This window comes from Chiloscyllium plagiosum, unplaced genomic scaffold (assembly GCF_037043375.1).
Source record: "Chiloscyllium plagiosum isolate Xiang-an unplaced genomic scaffold, Cpla_swu_hap1 HiC_scaffold_6, whole genome shotgun sequence".
Lineage (NCBI taxonomy): Eukaryota > Metazoa > Chordata > Chondrichthyes > Orectolobiformes > Hemiscylliidae > Chiloscyllium > Chiloscyllium plagiosum.
This window is the reverse complement of record NW_028270144.1, coordinates 15,266,348-15,291,177: the sequence shown is the minus strand read 5'-3', so window position 1 is coordinate 15,291,177 and position 24,830 is coordinate 15,266,348. Positions and strand designations below refer to the sequence as shown.

Genomic DNA, 24,830 nt, shown 5'->3' with positions numbered 1-24,830 from the left:
CCACTGTTGAATAATGCATGCAATTCTGTTCTCCTTCCTATCGGAAAGATGTGGTGAAACTTGAAAGGGTTCAGAAAAGATTTACAAGGATGTTGCCAGGGTTGGAGGATTTGAGCTAGAGGGAGAGGCTGAACAGGCTGGGGATGTTTTCCCTGGAACATCGGAGGCTGAGGGGTGACCTTATAGAGGTTTACAAAATTTTGAGGGGCATGGATAGGGTCTTTTCCCTGGGGTCAGGGAGTCCAGAACTAGAGGGCATAGGTTTAAGGTGAGAGGGGAAAGTTATAAAAGAGACCTAAGGGGCAACTTTTTCACGCAGAGTGTGGTACGTGTATGGAATGAGCTGCCAGAGGAAGTGGTGGAGGCTGTTACAATTGCAACATTTAAGAGGCATTTGGATGGGTATATGAATAGGAAGGGTTTCGAGTGCTATGGGCCGGGTGCTGGCAGGTGGGACTAGATTGGGTTGGGATATCTGGTCAGCATCGACGGGTTGGACTGAAGGGTCTGTTTCCATGCTGTACATCTCTATGACTCTATGTCTCTATGATAGGGAATTGAATCATCAAGGTAACACACAGGCAGACATGAGTTACTGAGTTTTCATCCTGGTGTCACTGAGCAGCTGCAGAATATTCAGGAGGTTTGAGGGTTGATGGTGTGGTCAACAGCTAACTGAATGTACCAGTGACATAGTTACAAGGGATAAGGTTCTACGGGCAGGGTTTAGGGAGTTAGATAATAAATTGACAAGTAGTACCTCAGAGACAGTAATCTCCGGATTGCAGCTATTGCGTATAGGGAAAGGAAGTTAATTTGGTGACTATGTGGCTAGATGGGAGTCCTTTAAATTCCTAAGCAATGGGACAGGTTCTGGGGAAATGAGACCTGAACAAACATCTGGTTTATAGGTGATGGGACCAATGCCAATATCATCATAGAATAGTTTTGTTGAAGATGTTGGGATGGGTTTAAATTAACTCGAGCATTTATTTGGAAGGGAAACAATCAAAGATGAAAATTTAAAACAGAAACTGCTTGAAAGTATCAATGGATGATTAAATGAGAAGAAAAGTGGCACATGGATTTCAATTTGGAAAAGGTGTAAGTGGGAAGAGAAAAAGAGGCAAGAGAAAACAGGATAATGAGAATTGTAGAGCAGCTGTGAATCTTGGTAGCAGGACAGGTAGATAAGGTGGTTAAAAAAGTATATGGGGATACTTTATTTTATTTGGCAAATATTATTTTGACTCCAGCTGGAGATCTGCATACTGTCTGTTCATCTCATTTTAGGCAGGGAGTAATCACACCAGAAAGTGTACAGAGGACATTTTTGAGGATGTTGCCCCCTTTGGAGAATTTTAGCTATGAGGGAAAATTGAATTGTTTAGGACTGTTTTCTTTGGAAGTGAGGAGAGTAAGGAGAGATTTAATTGAAAAGTATTAAATTGTGGAAGATCTGGACAGAGGAGATAGGAAAGATTTATTTCCCTTATGGGTGAAGCCAGTAACAAGGGATCAGAGTTTTAAATAATTACAGGGAATAGTGGGGAACTGAAGTGAAATTATTTCACTCAAAGGTTCGTGTGAATCTAGAACTCTCTGTCTAAAAAGATGGTGTTGGAAGAAACATTCAACACATTCAAAAAGCTTTTTGATGTACTCTTGAAGTGTCATAACCTGCAAGGCTACATGCCAGAAGCTGGACAGCAAAGACAGAATAGTAAATGGTTTCCCATGTTATAAGTTTGTATAATGCTATGATTGTACAGTTATGGTGCTGGTGCCTAAAACTGTTGAGTTCCCATCCATCTCCTGAAGGTTTGGCAAGGTAAAATGTCTCACCATTGATTGGTGAAACCTATTGACCCTATTCCAGATGTTAGGGTGCTGTTATTTCAATATTTAGGTTTGTAAACTTGCACAGTTTCTGAAGGAAATAACCTTATCTTACAGCAGGGGGTTGGCAAAACAACATAAGCAAGTAATGTATGTGACTTTATACTCACTAAGCTATCTGTAACAAATGTGTCTCTTGCTGACATCATTAGTAGGAGTGAATGTTGCACAGACCTCATGGAGATCAAGTTCTTTCTTCACACTGAGACCACTCTGTTGTGCACCAGCTACCATCATGTTTTATGTGATATATAAACAACAGTTCTGCCAGTTGAAGAAGGTGTTTGGTATGCTTTCCTTTATTGGTCAGAGTATTGAGTACAGGAGTTGGGAGGTCATGTTGCGGCTGTACAGGATATTGGTTAGGCCACTGTTGGAATATTGCGTGCAATTCTGGTCTCCTTCCTATCGGAAAGATGTTGTGAAACTTGAAAGGGTTCAGAAAAGATTTACAAGGATGTTGCCAGGGTTGGAGGATTTGAGCTAGAGGGAGAGGCTGAACAGGCTGGGGCAGTTTTCCCGGGAGCGTCGGAGGCTGAGGGGTGACCTTATAGAGGTTTGCAAAATTACGAGGGGCATGGATAGGATAAATAGACCAAGTCTTTTCCCTGGGATCAGGGAGTCCAGAACTAGAGGGCATAGGTTTAGGGTAAGAGGGGAAAGATATAAAAGAGACCTAAGGGCGGCACGGTGGCATATGGGCGGCACGGTGGCACAGTGGTTAGCACTGCTGCCGCACAGCGCCAGAGACCAGGGTTCAATTCCCGCCTCAGGCAACTTTCTGTGTGGAGTTTGCACATTCTCCCCGTGTCTGCGTAGGTTTCCTCCGGGTGCTCCGGTTTCCTCCCACAGTCCAAAAATATGCAGGTTAGGTGAATTGCCCATGCTAAATTGCCCGTAGTGTTAGATGAAGGGGTAAATATAGGGCAATAGGTCTGGGTGGGTTACGCTTCGGCGGGTAGGTGCGGACTTGTTGGGCCGAAGTGCCTGTTTCCACACTGTAAGTAATCTAATCTAATCTAATCTAAGGGGCAACTTTTTCATGCAGAGAATGGTACGAGTATGGAATGAGCTGCCAGAGGATGTGGTGGAGGCTGGTACAATTGCAATATTTAAGAGGCATTTGGATGGGTATATGAATAGGAAGGGTTTGGAGGGATATGGGCCAGGTGCTGGCAGGTGGGACTAGATTGGGTTGGGATATCTGGTCAGGTTGGACCGAAGCGTCTGTTTCCATGCTGTACATCTCTATGACTCTATGACTCTATGTGCTTCAGCAAAATTGTCTGTTGCCACATTTTGAACTCTCCACCTGGATACATAGAGTGATAGAATCGTACAGCACAGAAACTGACCATTCGGTCCAACTCATCCATGCCAACCAGGCATCCCAATCTGACCCAGTCTCTTTTTCCAGTATTTGGCCAGTGTCCCTTTAAACTCTTTCTATTCATATACTCATTCTGCTGCCTTTTAAATATTGTAATTGTACCAGATTCTACCACTTCCTCTGGCAGTTCATTCTGTACACCCACCACCTTCTGCTTGAAAGAATTACCCCTCAGATTCTTTTTAAATCTTTTCCCACTCACCTTAAACCACTGTCCTCTAGTTTAGGTCTTCCCCACCAGAAAAAGACCTTGGCTATCCACCTTATCCACACCCCTCATGATTTTATAAACCTCTATAAAGTCACCTCTCAGCCAGGGAATAAAGCACCAGCTTATTCAGTCTCTCCCTATAACTCAGTCCTGGCAACATCCTTATAAGTCTTTTCAGAATTCTCTCAAGATTAACAACATCTTTCCTATAGAAGGATAACCAGAATTGTTCACAGTATTTTAAAAGTGGCCTCACCAATGTCCTGTACATTCACAATGAGACATCCCAATTCCTATACTCAATGTTATGACCAATGAAGGTAAGCGTACAAAGTGCCTTCTTCATCACCCTGTCTAGCAGCAACTACACTTTCAATGAACTATGAACCTGCACTCCAAGGTCTCTTTGTTAGGCAATACTCCCCAAGACCTTGTCATTAAGTTTATAAGTCTGCCCTGATTTGCCTTATCAAAATGTTACACCTAATATTCATCTAAATCAAACTCCATCTGCCACTCCTTGGCCCATTGGCCATCTGATTAAAGTCCTGTTGTTTTCTGAAATAATCTCCTTTTCTACCCACTACACTGCCTATTTTGGTGTCATCTGCAAACTTACTAACTATATCTCCTATATTCACATCCCAAATCATTCATTTTCACATATCTTTCAGTCCAGTTACAAACCTTGGTTCCCCTGGGAGCGTAGAACAGCACACCAGGAATAAAAAGGGATGAATGTAGAAAAGGTGAAATCTAGCTGCAATAGACATAAACAATCCCACAAACCGTATTTCAGATAAAGACTACAGTTCTGTCACATTTGGTTATCAACACTGGTGGACACTCAGCAACTAATGGAAGGAGAAAGTATTTTGCTCAATGATGGCAGAAGCCACATTTGAGTACAGAAGACAAGACTGAAGCACTGGCAACCATTTTCAAGCAGAAGTGCTGAGTCAGTGATCCATTTGGACTATCTTCTAATATCTCTATCATCACAGATATCAGTATTCAGGCTATCTGATTCACTTCATGTGGGAACAAGAAATGGCAAAAGGCACTAGGCACAGCTGACTATAGTGATGAAAATGTGTGCTTTTGGGTCAGGCACATTATTAGCTGAGCTGCTTCAGATAGAACTGCAACACTAGCATTTACCTTAGGAAGCGTCAGATAGCCTCAGCACATCCTATCAACAAAACAAGTAAAATACAACCTGGCCAATTACCAGCTCATCAGCTTGAATCGAATCATAGCGTATTGTCAGAAGTAGTTGTTGATGGTGCTATCAAGTGCTACTTACTGACAAATCATCTGCTTACTAATGCTCAGTTTGGGTTCCACTGAAAGCAAGCAGTCTGCAGAGATATTTACAATCTCGGTCCAACCATGGCACAACAGCTGAATTCCAGAGGTGAGGTGAGAATTCTTGACATGAAGACTAAATTTGGCAAATGTGGCAAGTGTTTGTAGTATGAGAGTAACATTTGTGTGAGGAAGTCGATACGGTTTAGTGAGAGAATCTTATAAGACCATAAGACATAGGAGCAGGAATTCAGCCCATCGAGTCTCCTCCACCATTCAATCATGGTGGATAAGTTTCTCAACCCCACTCTCCTGTTCTCTTCCCATAACCCTTGATCCCTTGACAATCAAGAACCTAACTATCTCCTTCTTAAATATATTCAATGACCTAAATGGTTATGTGGGGAAGTATTTTCAATTACAAGCTAATCTTAATCATTTAGAAGTTCAGACTTACTCTCCATTGCTCCCTGTAATAATCAATGCCATTGCAACTCCTGCCTTTGCTCATCCAGTTTGCATCCAAGATCGATATGGACTGCTCTCAAGTCTCAAACCTATCATTGTGATCCCACTTCAGATATCACTTATAAAATTTAAGTTTGGGAATCAAAATTATGCAAAAATGGTCCGAGCTGTAAGTGTATTTAGAATAGTGCGTTGGTAGTTTATGAAAAAGCAACCATTTCTATCTGAAACAAAAACAGAAATTGCTGAAGAAACTCAACAGATTTATCAACATTTTTGGAGAGAATGGGAATAAATGTTCTGGGTCCTGTGACTTTTCTGGCTTTTTAAATAATTTAACTATGATGCATACAGTAAATAGACAGGTAAAGCATACAACAAGGGAAGATGACTTACTTTTCATAGAGGATGAATCGACACACTAAGCTGATTTCTGCCCCAGGGACAGTACTACCTCGTCTGTACTGTCACCAGCCTTCTTCCCTTTCTCTTGTCTTTATTGTTGAACTAACCAACATACCAGCTGTCTTTTCTGCCTGAAGAAGATTAACAGGTATGGATCACTTTGACAATCTTGCTCTTGACCAATGTCAATTTTCTCTTTCTTGAGAATCTATTACTAACCTTTCCTCAGTGAGATGTTTACATATGATTCATGAGATTCAAACATGGAGTCCTAGAATCATAAAGCACAGAAACAGACCCTTTGGTCCAATCAGCCCATGCTGAACACAATCCCAAACTAAACTAGTTCCACCTGCCCGTGTTTGGCCCATGCCTCCAAACATTTCTTATTCATGTACTTATTAGAAATTTCTGTACAGGAGTCATGTCCTTGGCAGCGATGATTGGTCTGTCCTGTGTTTCTTAACCAGGAAGCAGATATGTGATCTTTTATGCTTTCTGGTTTAGAGAAGAATTCTTGCCATACAAGAGTAAAAAAAAAGCAAACTAAATACCCTTTAGGATTACCACTGTATGCTAAAACCTGGAATTAGGTTAATATTAATGAACTGGCAAGTGGCGGTTTATTATAAGCTATAAATTCCACATCAAATGTCAGGTATTACTAAGACAGATCTGAATAATTGGCTGTGCAGTCCACTCATCATATATGTCATTAATCTCAGTCATAGAGTCATAGAGATGTACAGCACGGAAACACACCCTTCGGTCCAACCCATCCATGCCAACCAGATATCCCAACCCAATCTAGCCCCACCTACCAGCACCCAGCCTATATCCCTCCAAACCCTTCCTATTCATATACCCATCCAGATGCCTCTTAAATGTTGCAATTGTACCAGCCTCCACCACTTCCTCTGGCAGCTCATTCCATACACGTACCACCCACTGTGTGAAAAAGTTGCCCCTTAGGTCTCTTTTATAACTTTCCCCTCTCACCCTAAACCTATGCCCTCTAGTTCTGGACTCCCCGACCCCAGGGAAAAGACCCTATCCATGCCCCTCAAAATTTTGTAAACCTCTATAAGGTCACCCCTCAGCCTCCGATGTTCCAGGGAAAACATCCCCAGCCTGTTCAGCCTCTCCCTCTAGCTCAAATACTCCAACCCTGGCAACATCCTTGTAAATCTTTTCTGAACCCTTTCAAGTTTCACAACATCTTTCCAATAGGAAGGAGAACAGAATTGCACTCAATATTCCAATAGTGGCGTAACCAATGTCCTGAACAGCCGCAACATGACCTCCCAACCCCGTACTCAATACTCTGGCCAATGAAGGAAAGCATACCAAACACCTTCTTCACTATCCTATCTACCTGCGACTCCACTTTCAAGGAGCTATGAACATGCACTCCAAGGTCTCTTTGTTCAGCAACACTCCATAGGACCTTACCATTAAGTGTATAAGTCCTGCTAAGATTTGCATTCCTAAAATGCAGCACCTCGCATTTATCTGAATTAAACTCCATCTGCCACTTCTCTGTCCATTGGCCCATCTGGTCAAGACCCTGTTGTAATCTGAGGTAACCCTCTTCGCTGTCCACTATACCTCCAATTTTGGTGTCATCTGCAAACTTACTAACTGTACCTCTTATGCTCGCATTGAAATCATTTATTTAAATGACAAAAAGTAAAAGACCTAGCACCAATCCTTGTGGCACTCCACTGGTCACAGGCCTCCAGTCTGAAAAACTACCCTCCAAAGGTCTTCTACCTTTGAGCCAGTTCAGTATCCAAATGGCTAGTTCTCCCTGTATTCCATGAGATCTAACCTTGCTAATCAGTCTCCCATGGGGAACCTTGCCGAACACCTTACTGAAGTCCATCTGGATCACATCTACCACTCTGCCCTCATCAATCCTCTTTGTTACTTCCTCAAAAAAACTCAATGAAGTTTGTGAGACATGATTTCCCACGCACAAAGCCATGTTGACTATCCCGAATCAGTCCTTGCCTTTCCAAATACATATACATCCTGTCCCTCAGGAATCCCTCCAACAACCTGCCCACCACTGACATCAGGCTCACTGGTCTATAGTTCCCTGGCTTGTCTTTACCACCCTTCTTAAACAGTGGCACCACGTTAGCCAACCTCCAGTCTTCTGGCACCTCACCTGTGACTATCGATGATACAAATATCTCAGCAAGAGGCCCAGCAATCACTTCTCCAGCTTCCCACAGAGTTCTCAGGTACACCTGATCAGGTCCTGGGGATTTATCCACCTTTATGTGTTTCAAGACATCCAGCACTTCCTCCTCTGTAATTTAAACATTTTGCAAGGTGTTACCATCTACTTCCCTACAGTCTATATCTTCCATATCCTTTTCCACAGTAAATATTGATGCAAAATACTCATTTAGTATCTCCCCCATTTACTGCAGCTCATCACAAAGGCTGCCTTGCTGATCTTTGAGGGGCCCTATTCTCACCCTAGTTACCCTTTTGTCCTTACCGTAAGTCCTTCAAAACTATCTTCTCCAGAAGCAAAATCAGCTCCTCTGCATTCGGGATTTAGTCTAATTAGATTACATTAAACTAGTCTAAATAGACTCATTAGAAAGAGTCACATGTGGGAAAATATGCACCATTATCTCACCACATTATACTGTTCGCTTCTTGCACTGTTTCCCTGATACGTATTTGCTTTTTGGATGTTCAGACTCCTCAACATTCTGAACTGAGATTGGGATAGATTGCAACAGCAAAGATCAATCAGGGAACATGGAGGATTGGGTTTTAGAAAGTTAGAGCTCTCTCCAGCTTTTGGAAATTATTGCAATTTCATTTTAATTCACTCATGGTAGGTGGGCATCCACGGCTGGTCAACATTTATTGCCTATTCCTACTTGCCCTTGAGAAGATGATAGTGAGCTGCCTTCTTGGACTGCCGCAGTCCACATACTGTAGTTTGACCTACAATACCCTTAGTAAGTGAAGTCCAGCATTTTTGCCAATGATTGCACAATATTCAGCACCATTCAGTCAGAGTCTGAGATAAACCGATAACAGTGGAGAAAATAATGGTGACACTGCAGGAGTCACTCCTCAGCCAAAGGGGAATAGGAGATCTTCATTTCTGGTTACATAGCTGACCTTACTTTTCCAATTGTAATGAAGTAATCAGAAACAGGACAACCAGGACTGCAGATGACCAAACAGCTCACTCTGTAATCTAGAAAGAGTCAACATGACTTAAACAATTCTCGGCAGACGTTTTGGGAGTTTCCTGCTGTTACCGTTCCATTCCGATCAGGTATTAAAGTTTGGCAAAGATCCAATGAAGTTTTGCTTGATGATATCAACACTTCTAATGGTTTCTAAAAGCAAGTGAATACATTTTAGAGATCTGAGAAATGGGATCGTTTTTATCCTTGGGTTAGAGTTACAGTCTATTGATACCGTAAAGGTGCACTTTGCAGAAAAAGTATAGAATGATCAAATAATGTAAGTGGTTTTGAATTAGGAGTATCATTTACGCCAAAACTAATTAGGCTGTTTCATCTCTGAACCCTTCAGTCCAAGTAGGGTGGGATTGTTGCCATTTGTCCTTCGTCATTTCTCAGAAGTCATTGATAGTTTGGGTTCCATCCAATGGCACTCACGTCATTCTCAGCTCTGAAGACTTCAGAGGCACACAGACTTTTTTTTATTAGTTACTCTGCAAGCAATAATCCTCGAGACTTGACCACTAAATTCAGGACTGTTCTAAAAGTCAGATTATTCGGTCAGCCCTATGTGGAATATTCCCCTTATTCTACATATACCTCCCTAGCAAGAATATAACAGCTTGAATATATTTGGGTCTTTTAATATTTTTAAAATGCTTCAAGGTGCTTCATAGGAGTAATAAGGTTGATACCGAACCACAGAGGGCAATATTTAGACAACTGGTCAAGGCATGCTCAAAGAGAAAGTTATTAAGGGGAACATTAAAGGAGAAGGGAGAACAGATAGCCAGAGAGGTTTAGGGAAGCAGTTCCAGTGTTTAGTGTATGAATAACTGTAAACATGGTCTTCAGTGGAGGAGCAGCTATAATCTGAGGTGTTAATGAAGCTGGAATTAGATAAATACAGATATCTTGGAGAGTTGTGGGGCTGTGGGAGATTATGGAAAAAAGTGAGGGACAATGTTTGTAAAACAGAGTGAAACTGTCAAAATTGAGACACTGATTAACTCGGAGCCAATATCAGTCAGAAAACCAGGTAAGAAGAGTAAGTGAGATCTGGTGTGAATTAGAACATGGACAGTAGGGTTTTGGATAAGTTCAAATTCATGAAGAATAAACCTGAACTCTGGAGGGGAGTGAATCAGAAGAATAGGCAGGTTTTCAGGTAACAAAGATAGATGAAGGCTTCAACAGCAGGTAAATAACGAGAATGTCAGTGAATATAGGTGAACTGAGCTTATCTTTAATGCATTAATGAGCAGACATTTGCTGTTTCTGTGGAACAGTTGGTGGCAGCAAGTAATTTTCGGAGGAATGGGAGGAAGGCTGTCAATTAGATCATGCTGGTCTGAATCTTAACTCCATCTCATCTTAGTTCCATCACCATTAATAACATCCTTAACCAACAAACATCCGTCAATCTTAGTTTTGATATTTCCAGTTGATCACTCAGTTCAACAGCTCTTTGGGAAGAGATTTCCAGAATGACATGTTTTCTGTGAAAAGTGCATTCTGACACCACCCCTGAATGACCTAGCTTTAATTTTAACATTATTCCTCCTTGTGGTGGATTGACCACCTCAATCCAACTGCTCACCTCCTCCACTTCCCATACCGCCATCATCTCCCCTAACACCACTGACAGCCACAGCCTCAAGAGAAACAGATCCTCTCGATCTACTTTATTGAATCCTTTAATCATCTCAAGCATCTCAATTAGATCACCTTTTAATACTATATTTTCAAGGGAATACAACCAAACTCTATGCAACCTACCCTCTCAATTTATCCTTCCATTTCAGCTTTGATTTCATTCTGGTGAATCCAGGTTGAAACTTTATTGCTGGAACAGCACAGCAGGTCAGGCAGCATCCAGGGAACAGGAGATTCGACGTTTCGGGCACAGGCCCTTCTTCAGGAACCCTGAAGAAGGGCCTGTGCCTGAAACGTCGAATCTCCTGTTCCCTGGATGCTGCCTGACCTGCTGTGCTGTTCCAGCAATAAAGTTTCAACTTCTGGTGAATCCAAACAGATTTAGCAACACACCCTCATGATGTACAATAATAGTGGATATTCGTTGCTCAACTAGTTGAAATAAATATTTTTTTTCCATGGTGGAAGCACAAGTGAATTTCACAAGTAATCAGACCTGCAGGGATAATCCTACATTCACACTACCCACACTCATAAGTAGTTTGGTCTCGTAATTGGTTAGGAATGTTCCCATTACTGGGCTCAAGTGCTAACCCTAGTAGAATAGTTGAGTCAAGAGTAAGGCACCATTTTATCCTGGGAATGACAAGAGCTGCATGAAAGACAAGAAAGCTAGTGCAACCAAATAGCTTTCACTTTTATTACCTGGGTGCTGAATCATCCCCAGGCACTGAACGATAGGTGGAGATGGAGCTCAGAGAGAGAGAACAGCATTTGTGCACACAGCAGAAAATAGAATAGTAAGCTGGAGGAAAAGAAAAACTGTTAATGGCGACCATTACTCCTTCAAGATTCTTTTCAAGCAAGGGTATTAAAGGTTATTAGGGTAGATGGGAATATGGAATTTGGAATACAAATGGATCAGCTGTGATCTTCGTGAAGGGGCAGAGCAGGCTCAAGGGGCTGAATATTTTTGCTCATAGTTAATGTCTGGTAAATCAGGTTGACTAACCAGAACTGCCAAATTGAGGAGGACCTCCATTGCACTGAATCTGGAACAGGAGCATGACCAATGAAAGCTACTACCCTGTCCTTGCCACCAACTGCCAATTCCCCTTTCCTCACAATACTTCCTTATGATTCCCCAAAAACCATGCATACCTGTTTCCCGGTGCAGCTCTTCATGGCTCCAATGCCTGGGCTTCCAGAAGGTTCTTCAGATCCCTCACAGAAGAGGCTGCAAAGCTTATTGGACAGCACTCAAGTACCCTAACTGCTGCTTGATCTGGTGAGTTTTCTTGCAGATAGGCCAGGGTGATAATCACCCCTCCAAAGTTACCCTTCCCCACATGGTACTCTAAATCCTGTCCATACTGGCAACTCTGAATAAGTCAATTAGAAAATATCTCCCCTCCACATACCATTCAACATCTCATTGCTTCTGTGAGTTGGACTAACACACCATTCAACATCTCATTGCTTCCGAGAGGTGCACTAACACACCATTCAACATCTCATTGCTTCCGAGAGGTGCACTAACACACCATTCAACATCTCATTGCTTCCGAGAGGTGCACTAACACACCATTCAACATCTCATTGCTTCCGAGAGGTGCACTAACAGCCAATCTTCATAAACTGCAGGACAAAAAGGCACCAAAATGTCAAGGTGCCGTGCTCTTCCTTAATCCCATGTCCCCACTCTTGAAAGTGAATGTAATAGGATGGGTGCTGTAGCACGATTTCCAAAATGAATTTTGTTCTTCCTTGAGGAATAATCCCTACACAGGGAGCAGAAAATGACTAGTTGATGGGGGCAAGGAATATTATGGAGGTATCAGGGGTTTAGCCTACCAACTGAGCAGCCAGTAAGAGACACACCTTATCTGGAAAGGCCACTGGTGTTGGGTTAATATAAGAGGCAGCATTTGGAGGCCTTAAACGGTAATTTATTTCCAACATTAGGGCCTCAATTGGCATTGAAAAGTGAGATTAAAGCATAGGAGCTCCTCTCTAAACTTAATTTGGCAGAAACAAGAAGACAGGGTGCTGACATGTCATATTCCTGTCCTCAAACTGGCAACTTGTCTTTCTGTAAATGTGTAGAATGTCCTGCATGTGTCTTATGCGTTCTGCTTCAATTCATATTCTCTAAAGTATTCTTCAAAGATAATTATTCACCTGCTCAGTTTCTAGAAGGCAAGGTTTATGACATCTAAGTCCTGGCTGAAGGTCCCACTACATATGGTACAGTCTTTAATGAGGTTCATAAAGGTAATGATTGGAAATGATTCAGGTTTAAAGTATATTTGGGAAATGGCCCACAGTTCATCCCACAGATTGCAGATTTTAATTTGCAGATTGCTCTCTGCCCTTTGCTGAAAAATGGTGACATTTTACCATCCACCTTATGTCAGCCACCTACTCAGGTAACTAAATGTTTGAAAGTCTCATAGTAAATGAACCTTATGATATGCATATTTCCATAAGGCAGCAGTGTCTATATAAGAGTCTTTAATAAAACTGTTTTCTCTTTTAAGCCACTCATCTGATCAGCACTCATGAAGTCATGTAATACCTGCCATCCAGGAATTAGAGGCACAATATCACACACAGCACACAAGTCTCTTGACCCTTCTGAATGAATGATCCAGTAACAGCAATGTTGAGCCAATGTGGCTTATGAAACCCCACAGGATAGGGCTTAAATACTGATGACAAGACTGTGATGACAACGGCTCAGAAATATCCCACATCCACTCCCTATCAATCAGTACCACAAAGGAAAACTATAAAAATTTCATGACCACAGGATACATTAAAACACTTTAATGGCAATGAGCTACTTCCATATAGGAAATGTGGTAACACTCTGAATTTCACACAAGGTCCTAAAAGTTTTAGTGATGTTCTTTGAGAATTATTGCTGGTACTAAGGAGAACTCCTCTGACCATCTTCAAATGGTACCATGGGATATTTTACATCAGCCTGAGAGGACAGACAGGGTCTTGAGTTAACCTATCATTGAAAAGACAGATGGTTAAACAGTGCAGAAACCTTCAGTATTGCTGTGGAACGTTAGCCTGGATTATCAGTTCATTGTATTGAATAGAGGTCAAACCCACATCTTCTGATTCAGAGGTAAGAGTAATGCCACTGAGCTACAGCTAACATACAAGGTAATAATGCAGTTTTGCACAGAAGTACACATCTTCAGGATAGGAAAGATACAATTTTGTGAAACCCAACCAGGAAGAGTTGACAGTAATAGTATGCTTGCTGTTCATTCAAAGGGTTCTATGATTTTTTAAAAAAATCAGAATCTTTCCTTTTATATTCTCTTGTATATTCACTGTTCAGTAGGTACAGTGGCAACTCTCAATTCAGATAATACGATTGGATAGTTTGTTTAACAATAAGAGCAACACTAGCTGTGCTGTGGCAGGTAATTTATTTTATCTTTCCTTTACTATTCACATGCCTGTTCTTTCATGTGGGTGCCAGCTCAATATAATGGTCATTATCTGTGATCTTTCTATCAGACAGATTGCTGCATCAAGTTTGTGGCCTTAACACAAGAAATGGTTCATTGAAATCAGATTCTCCTTAATCTCCAACTACAGCCTACAGGCTATTTGAGTTTTCACCACCTCATGGCCACTACTAACAACAACTTGCATTTATAAAGCATACTTAACATTCAAAACCAGAAAATAGAGACTTACACAAGTGTGACACTGCGTGGATTTCAAGGAAGAGGTCTTTGTAAATTATTGAAGTCTTCAGCCTGTGGCAAGCCACAATAATCTGTGCTTGATATTGTAAAATCTTCCTGTCAACTTCACTCCTTCCATCTAAATATCACATCCAAATAATGCAATCAATGCTACAAAAAGGCACTGCAAACTCTAAACTGAACTGCATCAGGTTGTGCAATAAGACCAGGGGTCATATTCCTTGCCATTGTTGAGATCCTCGACAATGGCTAATTCTTCAGTCAATGATTACATTCCAATTCAATGAATGAAAGCATTTACCTAAAAACAAGGGAATCCAACTGTATAATTACTATCACCAGCTTTATTCAACCCATGATCTCAGATTCTTGGTTAACTAAGCTGTTAAATATTTTGGAGGCAGCACTATTGCCAAATAAATGCTCAGCACCCAAGAAGGAAGGAACAATGCTTGACATTAATAATAGGGAAAATACTAAAAACGTTTATTGGGATCCAGCAATAGCACACTTAGAGTAAAGGGAAGACCTTTTAGAATGGAGATAAGGAGAAACTTCTTCAGCCAGACAATGATGATCCATAGAATTCATTGCTACAGAAGTCTATGGAGGCCAGGTCATTAAGTATATTTAAAACTGAGATAGAAAGGCTCTTGAGTATCATGGGGAGGAAGCGGGAGAATGAGATTGAGAAACTTACCAGCCATGATTGAATGGCAGAGCAGATTTTACGGGCTAAATGGTCTAATTTCTGCTCCTAAGGCTTGTGGTCTTAAGGCACTTGTAGGATCAGAATACAATTAGGCAAGTCTACAAAGATAAAATTGTTTTCTCAAGTCTATTAAAGAATTTTAAAGAAGTGCCCAGCTGCTGGTCCCTATCACTCCTGAGAAGGTGGAAGTGAGTCACCTTCTTGAAATTCTGAAGTTCAATTGATGCAGTTACACCCATGATGCTGTTAGAGCTCTAGTTCCAAGTTTTCACTACAAGACTGAAGCATTTGCTATTGGAGGTAATATGTTGAACTGGATTGAAAACTGGCTAAAAAAAAATTGACTCAAAATTTTCGACATTTTTAACAAAAATGCTTTAACTGATCTGGTCGAAGCTCAAAACATATTGAGGGGAATAAATTATGTTTCAGTTGAGAGTTTGTTTCAATTAAAAATGTTAAGAAGGACCAGGGGTGGTTATAATTTTATGTAAGCCAGATCTAATTTAAATGTGTACAGGTAGATCTTTTCCTAGTGAATAGGCAATCTCTCAAATAGTCTTCCATCTTATCTGGTAGACAGTGACTATCTTCATAATACAATCAACCAAGTTTATTATCCATCTATGAATCCTTCCAATAAATATCCTGGACAGCTTGAACTGCACCACAACAGCCTCCCCAAATTAATAGATTCCAAATACCACATGCATACACATTTTCTTGAGTTCCTTCAAGCAAGAGCTGAACTTGTTTCTATCTGGGACAGAGATATTTCCTACAAAATAGTAAATATTGCAGGCATTCTGTGTTTCTAGATATTTCAGAGAGGAATTTCTCAGTTTATGCAGTCTTCATCATCTTGTTTTAGGAAAAGTCACTAGAGTCCCAGAAGACCATAGGGCTGCTCTCTTGTTAGAAAGGGGCAATTGGTGCTGGTTTAACTTGAGCATCACCATGCCTCAGGCAAGGGGAGACGTTGAGAAGACAGAACCTAAATGGTGACCTTAGCTGGTGCAGGAATCCTTTCGGAAGCAAGTTCAAAGACTACAGAGGAAATTTACCAGAATGGTCCCACAAAATGGGGGAGTAGCCACAAGATTAAGTTAGAAAAGTGGGGTTCTTCTCCTTGGATCAAGGTCCTAAAGGTGTACAAGATTATTACAGTCTTAGCTAAGATAGATCAAGAAATGATGTTCCCATTAGTTCATTGTACAAGAACAAAGAAACACAGATTTAAGATTTGAGACATGAAATAAAGGTGAGTGTGAGGAAGAGCTTCATGGTTTGTATTTTTGTAGGCCTGTCATTCAGTACCTCTCAAATCGCCAAAACTCAATTACCCTGATTGATGCTAAGGTTTTCCTGTATGCCCTCCCTTGTCTGCTCTCTTGTCTGCATGGTAACAAGTAGCAAGAAGGATCATTATGGTGTCAACACTCTGGAGGACCTGGAATGGGAATAATCATAAATTTTGCTAGTCAGAAAATCTATTAAGGCTATCCAAAATTTCCCTTTTCAAAATTAATGAATTCACTCAGTCCCAAAATAAACTGATATATAATTTATTTGGCCAGGTATGGTTAGCTGCAACAGGGTCTTAGTCCTTTAAACATGACATGGGCATTCTTCCAACACTATTCTAGGCATTCTCACCACCACTCTGGTGGTGCTTCTTAGAGAATTACTGGCATTGGCGGAAGGCAAGGATTTGGGGTAGTATATTTGGCCACATTTCTGGTATAATTTATATGCAACAGGTTGGGTTCAAAGGTGGATGAATGAGGAATAGCTAGATTTCTGTGAGTTAATGGAATTGCACATGGTGGGTAATGTTATAACACCATGTATCATTATAAAACATTGTAGGATCAAACACACTCATTAATTACACAGCGTGATCCAGTTATATATTAAAACTGTAGCCTGGATTAATTAAGTAGTTTTATTTTTATTCATTTGAAATTCATGTTGTATTCCATAGTTGAGAATAAATGTTGGTGATTCATATCTTTGTCTAATTACATTTAATACATTAGTTGTTTTGTTCTGTTAAAACTGTAATCATTATTGAATATCAGCCAATCTGAAGTGTCTATGGCATTGTATCATGAACCTATGTTAATCCATTAAGAAAATTACTGTAAATAGAAACCCTTGGGTCATAAAACTCTGTAAGGGTGGACATCTGAAGAACACAGCACCATACTTCTTGAGAGAATGTGTGCTGTGGAAATCAAAGAAAGAGCTGTTACAAAGAAACATCAGTATAATGGGGTACAACATGTTGATTATTAAAGTTCATACTAGATTAACTAATGAAAAAAATCTGAGACTTGTATTTATATTGTACTTTCGACGATCTCAGCGCATCTCAAAGCACTTTATAGCCAATTAAGTACTTCTGTTGATTATAGTGAATGAATCATGTTAAGCTGCCACAACAGCAATGACCAAATAATTTTTAATGATGTTGCTTGAGAGATAAATATTGGTTGGAGCACAAAGAAGGACACCTATGTTTTTCTTCAAATTGTATGTTGGAAGCTTTTGCATTTATCTGAGAGGGCATGTTGGGCCTTGTTTAATATTTCCTCCAAAAGATGATGTCTTGGTCAGAGCGGCACTCGCACAGTATTAACACTCCAACTGTGTAGAGTTCTTTGGAAGCTGGAATACAGTGACCAAAGCTTTCACCTAAAATTTGAATTGAAAATCTATTCATTCCAGACCATATGTGCTGCCCACGGAGTAGCTTTGGTCTGGGTGTCCTCCCATGCACATCAATGATACATTGCATCTGAACAGCCCAGATCACCTGGATTTAAAAGACCGAGGGTGCATGCCCCTCTTTTCCAGCAGAAACAGTGCTTAAAAGATGGGAGAATTAAGCAGAAGCTCTGACCAGCTATACTTAGAGCTATTGATGGCAGCTATTAATCAGAATATATCACATAAGTTTAAATTTTGGTGTGTGAGGTGGATAAATTAAATGTAAAATTTGTTGCCAGGTCCTTCTCCAGAACTCCACGGAACCTCAGGCAGTGGATTTTAGTGCTCCAGACATGGAATAAGCGTTTCCAAAGAAAAATGAAACTCCAGGTCACATCGTTCCCTCACATCATGTAAATAGTCCAGCCAAGCTGCACCTACCTCAGTCACTGGGTATGCTGTACTGTCCTAGCAAAGCTCCAGAAATGCTAAATCGCACTTCTTAGCAGTTTTCTCCACCTTGTACTTAGTCTGGGGATTGAGCCTGATGATAATTAATGGCTATGCCAGTCAACAGTGTATTTAGCAGCATGTTCCTACCTGTATTCCAAGTATCTACACTGTACAAATAAGGGATGCTGCACATTGAGAAGAGGGTGACTTTTGTGTTGGCATTCATGCTGAGATTATTTTCAGTTATTAGATGTGCACACAGATTCTCCTGGGGGAAACTGTCAACAATGAAAGATGAGATAAGAATCTGTCGATCATTTACTTGTATAGAATATCCAACAGAAATTGTGCACAGACATTAATGCCTTGGTTCTACATATCCTTGATCTGCCCGTTGCCCCAAAGTAACATTCAGTCACTCATTTACTGACCTTAACCAAGCAACATGACTCTCATGCTGCTCCAGTGGGACATGAGGAGAGATAACCTTGGAGCAAAATCAATGCAGCATCAAATAAAACTACTTTCACCAAGCATATATGTTAAAGAAAAGGGATCTGTTAAGTGAGGTCAATCTAACAAATGTTTCTGTGCAGAATTAGACTGAGCTGAAGGACTGAAACTGGATGAAGGGAGTAAAAAGGGAGCTGAGTGGGAATAATGATAATGAGAGAGGGAGGGGTCATATGCAGAGGGAAGGAGCAGAGCTATGGAGGGGATGAGGGGAAGGACATAGTGGAGATGGGGTGGTAGGGGATAGAAGGGGCTGAGTGTTTAAAGGTGTAGTACCTATTCTCCCCGTTCACATAACAACTTCAGAATACGTTCTTTCTCTCCATTGCCACACTCCCTCTAGTAGCCTCAGGGCAGAACCAACACAGGAAGGTGAGTGAGAAATCAGCCAGAACTACCATCCTCACAACCCTTATTCCCAGATGCAAGTCAACGTCTGAAGTTTTAACAGGTCCTGAGAAGATCTGAACAGCTCATGCAGACTGTCTTATCAGGTCAGTTGCCAACATGGATAAAACTTTGATTTCTCCCACCTGAGCAAAAGCAGCAAAACTACTTGTGAATATAAGTACCACCTCAACTGAATGTCTGCTTTCAGCCAAATGGAATATTGCTTGCAGAAATCACAGTGAGTATGAAATTTCTCCTTTTCTCATTTAAACTAACCAGGATTCAAATTCCAACCTAAATCTGCTCTCAGAATATCTAGAACATATTTGAACCAGTCATACTTTACATTTCATCTGGTATTGAATTAAATGTGGAACCTTTATCTTAATATATTTGTTCACAGGATGAGGACTTTGATAGCAAGGCCAGCATTAGTTGCTAAATCTAATTATCCTTGAGAAGGGGATGTAAGATACCTTCTTGAACTGCTATGGTTGATGCAGGTATACCACAGTGTTGCTAGGGAGCAATTTCCAGTACTTTGATCTGGTGATGATAAGGACTCCATATCTCCAAATCAGGATGATGTGTGACGTGGCAGAAACTTGCAACTATCCCCAATCCTATGTCTTTATCCTTCTAAATGGTTGAGGCAGTGCTGTCGAAGAAGCTTTGGCAAGTTGTTTGTCTTGTATGTAATGCATATTGGAAACAATTTGCAAAAGTCTTGAGGCAGTTAGTGTTTGAGATGAAATACCAATCAAGTGGGTTGCTTTGTTCTCGAACCTTCTTTTTTGCTGTTGGAACTGCACTCCTTCAGGCAACAATAGTGTATTCTATTGCAAACCCAAATTTTGCCTTATAGATGGTGAAAAGGTAAGTCACACTGCAGAACAGTTGGGTTCTGATCTGCTCTTGCAAGCACCCTATGTAAGTGACTGCGGCATTTAAGTTGCTGATTAATAGTAAGCTCCCAAGATGTTGATGGTTGGGGATTCAATTATGGTAATTCTGTTGCATAATAACAGAATGTTTTAGTCTCTGTCTTCTTGGAGATAATTATTATCTGGCACCGACATGATGTGAATATGGCACCACATACCTCAAGCCAATGTATTAGTGAGGTCTTGCTGCATATTGGAATGGACTCATTCATTTTCTGGGAAGTTTCAAATTGCATTGAGCACTGTGCAACCATCAGTGAATGTCAGCACTTCTTACTTTCTGATAAAAGGAAAGTCATTTTCTTGAAAAATTGAGCTTGTTGAGGTGTTTTCTACATTTTCCAAATGATCAGGTCAGAGTGCATTCAGACAAACTCCCTGAGGCAGTCCTGTATATATGTGTTGTGACAGGAGGGTAAATGCCCTTTCACCTCCCTGTCACAACACTTATGCAGGACTGCCTTGGGGAGTTCCTTTGGTCCTGCTCTTTCCCTCACTTAACTGGTTGATGACATTGGAAGTTATTTTTCCTGAAACAGCACCTTATACAGGATTCTCACTTTTCATTTCACTGGAAATAAGTGGACAAATGATTGCAGCTTCAGACAGACTTGGGTGCCAGATTGATAAATAGTGCATTCTCCTAAGTACACAGAACACATCAGAATTCAGTCACCAAAGGTTGGACATAATGCTATTGGCACCCTCCCTTTAAATGCTATGCTTCCTTGAATAAATGGTCCCAAACTCCAAACTTGGTGAATAGTTGCAGTTAATATGCAGCAACGATGGAAACTCTGAAGAAAGATCAGTTTTTGAAAGTTAGTGAAGCAGGTTGTCATATTTCTGTTTGAAACCATGGAGTGTTTTTTAACCTTCTACAATCTTGTTGGATGCACTTACCTCAGCATTTTATTTTATGCCTTATTATTACTGCACCATATTATCCAGATATTGATCTTGGTGGTTTGATTAATAATTTCGAGCCCCGGCCAGCGTTTTGTAAAGGTTCATCGTAGCTTATAACTTCTGTTCTTTATTTGCAAAGACATTAAAGCCCTGCCACTTTTAAACATGTTTGCACAATTTTCCCTGGAACTCTCTGCTCCAGAACCCACTTTGGAATTATATCCTTTTTTAAAATTCTTCTCCTCATTCATCCTTTTAAAATGCATCACTTCACAGTTCTCTGCATTAAAGTTAATCTGCCATGTGCTCACCTGTTCTACTAGCCTATCTGTGTCCAACTAATATACGTTATGATCTTCCTCACAGTTTGTAATGCTTCCAAATTTTGTACCATCTTCAAGTTCAACTTTCTCCTGTGAACATCCAGGTCTAGGTTATTACTATATACATCAAGAATAACTGTTGCCCCAATGCCAAACTCTGGCTACACAATTATAAATGTTCCATCCCTCTGTCATCACTAAGGTCAGTTTCCTGCCACTCAACCAGCTTTGCATTTATACTATCACTGTCCCTTTTATTCCATGGGTTTGACTTTGCTGGCAAGTCTGTGAGGTATCACTTTTCAAATGCCTTCAGAATTTCCATCTCCATCCCATCAATTGCATTACCCTCACCAAATCTTCTCTGTTACCTCAACAGAAATCTGAAACAAGTTTGTTAAACATGCTGTGCCTCTAACAAATCTGTACTGGTTTTCCTTGTCATTTCTAAAAGCTTTTCCACAACCAGAGTTATACCAACTAACCTGTAGAAGCTGAGTTTATCCTTAGACCATTTTATAATCAAGGCTACAATGTTGTCAGTTTGTCAGTCTTCTGGAAACTACCCCATATTTAAAGACATCCTACTTCTCTTAACATATTGATGTGTTTACTGGGCAGTACGGTGGCACAGTGGTTAGCACTGCTGCCTCCCAGTGCCAGAGACCCAGGTTCAATTCCTGCCTCAGGGAACTGGCTGCTTGGAGTTTGCAAATTCTCCCCTTGTCTGCGCGTGTTTCCTCCAGGTGCTCCAGTTTCCTCCCACAGTCCAAAGATGTGCAGGTTAGGTGAATTGGCCATGCTAAATTGCCTGTAGAGTTAGGTGAAGGGGTAAATGTAGGGGAATGGGTCTGGGTGGGTTGCTCTTCGGAGGGTCGGTGTGGACTTGTTGGGCCGAAGGGCCTGTTTCCACACTATAAGTAATCTATCTTAAAGTCCTGGTAACTCAGCTGACTGAAGAAGAGAATTCTTGAGGATCAGGATCTCAAAACTGATGACAGGGTTATGGTTTACTAGTCTGCAGTGATCTTTGTGCTCCTATATGTTTTGGTGATGTGAACAGTTTACAATAGTCTTGTCAAAACACTGGAGAAGTACCACCAGCACTGCCTCTGCAGATCCTTCAAACATGATGGATAGAAAGGCAATCCAACAGCAATCTCCTATCTGCCCAGAAACAAAATGCTATCAAAATCACATTTAAAACAGCTTCACATGTCATTCAAGTGCCCAACACCTGAGTTGTAAAACAACTACCTAACTTGGGACTCAGAAATGATAGGAGACCATGGAAGACAGTTTAAATGCTTTTGGATGTCTCCAAAGCATCCATGAATAGGTCAAACATCCTATGGAGAAGATTCATTTGGATAAGCACTGATCACATTTAGTGAATTCACCAGGAGTACAGCTGAAGTCAAACGTTTGATGAACATGTACAAAGATCCCAACAGCTCATGTATTTGATCCTCCAAATACCATTAGTCATGCATGTGACGGAATCTAAAGTTTGTACTCTGGATTTGTCAGCCATCTCAGTACCCACCTAACTGAAGTGGAAGCAATTTATTCTCAGTCCTGAGGGCTGCCTACAAAGTGAAGGGATTAACATTAACCAAATGTCATTGACTCCTCTGGGATACCCTCCCTCACTCACACCTTAATATTCTCCTTAAAAATCACTGTTATCCTTCCTCCTTTCTGACTGACTATATTTTTCCTGAAAATCTTGTATCCAGAAATATTTAAAATCCAGCCCTGTCTCTTTTTGCCACACATTGTACTTTACTCCTGCAAATCTTATTCTCTTTCCATTGTTTCTTTTGTGAACCTGCCACGTTTATATTTTTTCTGATACCCAGTTCTCAGTAAATTAGGAACAAGAATTGTCCCAATACTGACTCATCTTCAGCTTAATATCATCTTATGTGGGAGTCATAATATGGAAGAAAGATCTTTAGTCCATTGTGCTAATGTTATTCATTAAGCACTCATTTAGTCTGATCTCATTTTCCAGCACTTTACCTGTAGACTTGTATGGCATTTCCAGTGTTCATTGCAATAATTATTAAATATCTTGAGGGTTCCTATCTCTGCCATCCTTTTAAGCAGTGACTTCCAATCACCCACAACCCTCTTGTTGAAAAACATTTTGCTCAAATCCAATGTAAACCTTCTGTTCCCAACCTGAAAATTGTGGTTGTTGACCCGTCTACTAAACGGAACCATTTCTCCTTCTATCGAGGTGCAGTTTATGGCAATGCTTTAAGATAGATGCAGTGGAAACCCACTATATGTGTCTTTATACAAAGTAATAATTTCAGATATATGCCTTCTAAAAATTGTGAGCCACATTAAAATGCTATATTTATATATGCACTGTTTTAACATCTTTCCATTGTATATAATAATTTTTTTCTTCTTCAGTCTGAATATCATAGATCCTGAAGAATTATCCCGCCTGTGCTCCTCAGACTTTTTACACCTGATCAGATCCCCCTTTAGCCTTCTCTGTTCTAATGTCAGCCTATATAGTGTATCTTCTTAAATAAGTTGCTCCAGCCCAGGAAGTATCCTGGTGAATCCCCATTGCATCCACTCCAGTATGATCATATCCCACACACAGTATTTCAGTTGTGGCCTAACTAACATTTTATACTGCTCCATCATAACTTCCTTGCTCCTGAATTTAATGTGTTGATTAATAAAGGCAAATCCCACATGTATTCTTACCCTATTATTAACTTGTCCTATTGCCTTCAATGATCTTCACAATGCACACCAAAGTCCACCTGATCCTCTTCCTCGGGTCCTGTACATCCTATACACTAAATGTACTCCTTTGTCTTGTTAATCTTTCCAAATGTATGATCACACACTTATCAGGCTAAAATTCCATTCATCATTGTTCAACCCATCTGACCAATATATCATCCTGTAGTCTAAGGCCATCCTCCTCATTTTTTATATCACCAACAATGTTCATGTCATCTGCAAACTTACTGATCATACCTCCTACATTCATGTCTAAATCATTTGCATACAAAACAGCAAAGGACCCAACATCAGGGATTGTCACAGGTCTCTACTTTCATCCATAAAAGTCTCTACATTTTGCCTGGTTATTCTCTTGCTCCTAATACACTTATGCAACATCTTTGGATTTTCCTTAATGCTACTCGCTAGTCTTTTTTTCATGTTCCCTCTTTACTGCCCTAATTTTTTTAAGCAATCACTTGCATTTTCTATACTCTTCCAGGGCACCCACTGTTTTCAGCTGTCACTATCTATTATAAGCTTCCTTCATTTTCCTTATCTAATCCTGCCTGTCCTTTGACATCCAGTGTGCCCTGGCCTTTACAGGAACAGTAGTCCTGCATTTTAACTTTGACCATTGCTCTGATGTGGATTTTCCTGCATGAAGCTGCCCTCAGTCAGTCCCCTTTGCGAAATCCTGCCTTATTAAAATTGCCTTCCCCCAATTCAGAACCTTTGGTTCTGGTCAAACTTTGTCCTTATTCATGTGTTAAATCTTACTGAAGTATGGTCACTATCACCAAAATGCTCCCCCACTGC

The 24,830-nt window shown here is 40.6% G+C and overlaps 1 long non-coding RNA gene across 8 annotated transcripts in view; it reads left to right on the top strand.

The window, feature by feature from the left end:
- Positions 1 to 24,830, top strand: part of LOC148149714 (uncharacterized) — a 282,534-nt gene that overhangs the window by 23,555 nt on the left and 234,149 nt on the right. For 3 of the 8 annotated variants that reach the window (XR_015757398.1, XR_015757400.1, XR_015757399.1), the window contains exon 2: positions 19,032 to 19,316. The exons of the other annotated variants lie outside the window; for them this stretch is intronic. This is a non-coding gene — a long non-coding RNA (uncharacterized LOC148149714). The remainder of the gene's footprint in view (positions 1 to 19,031; positions 19,317 to 24,830) is intronic. 8 annotated transcript variants of the gene reach the window in all.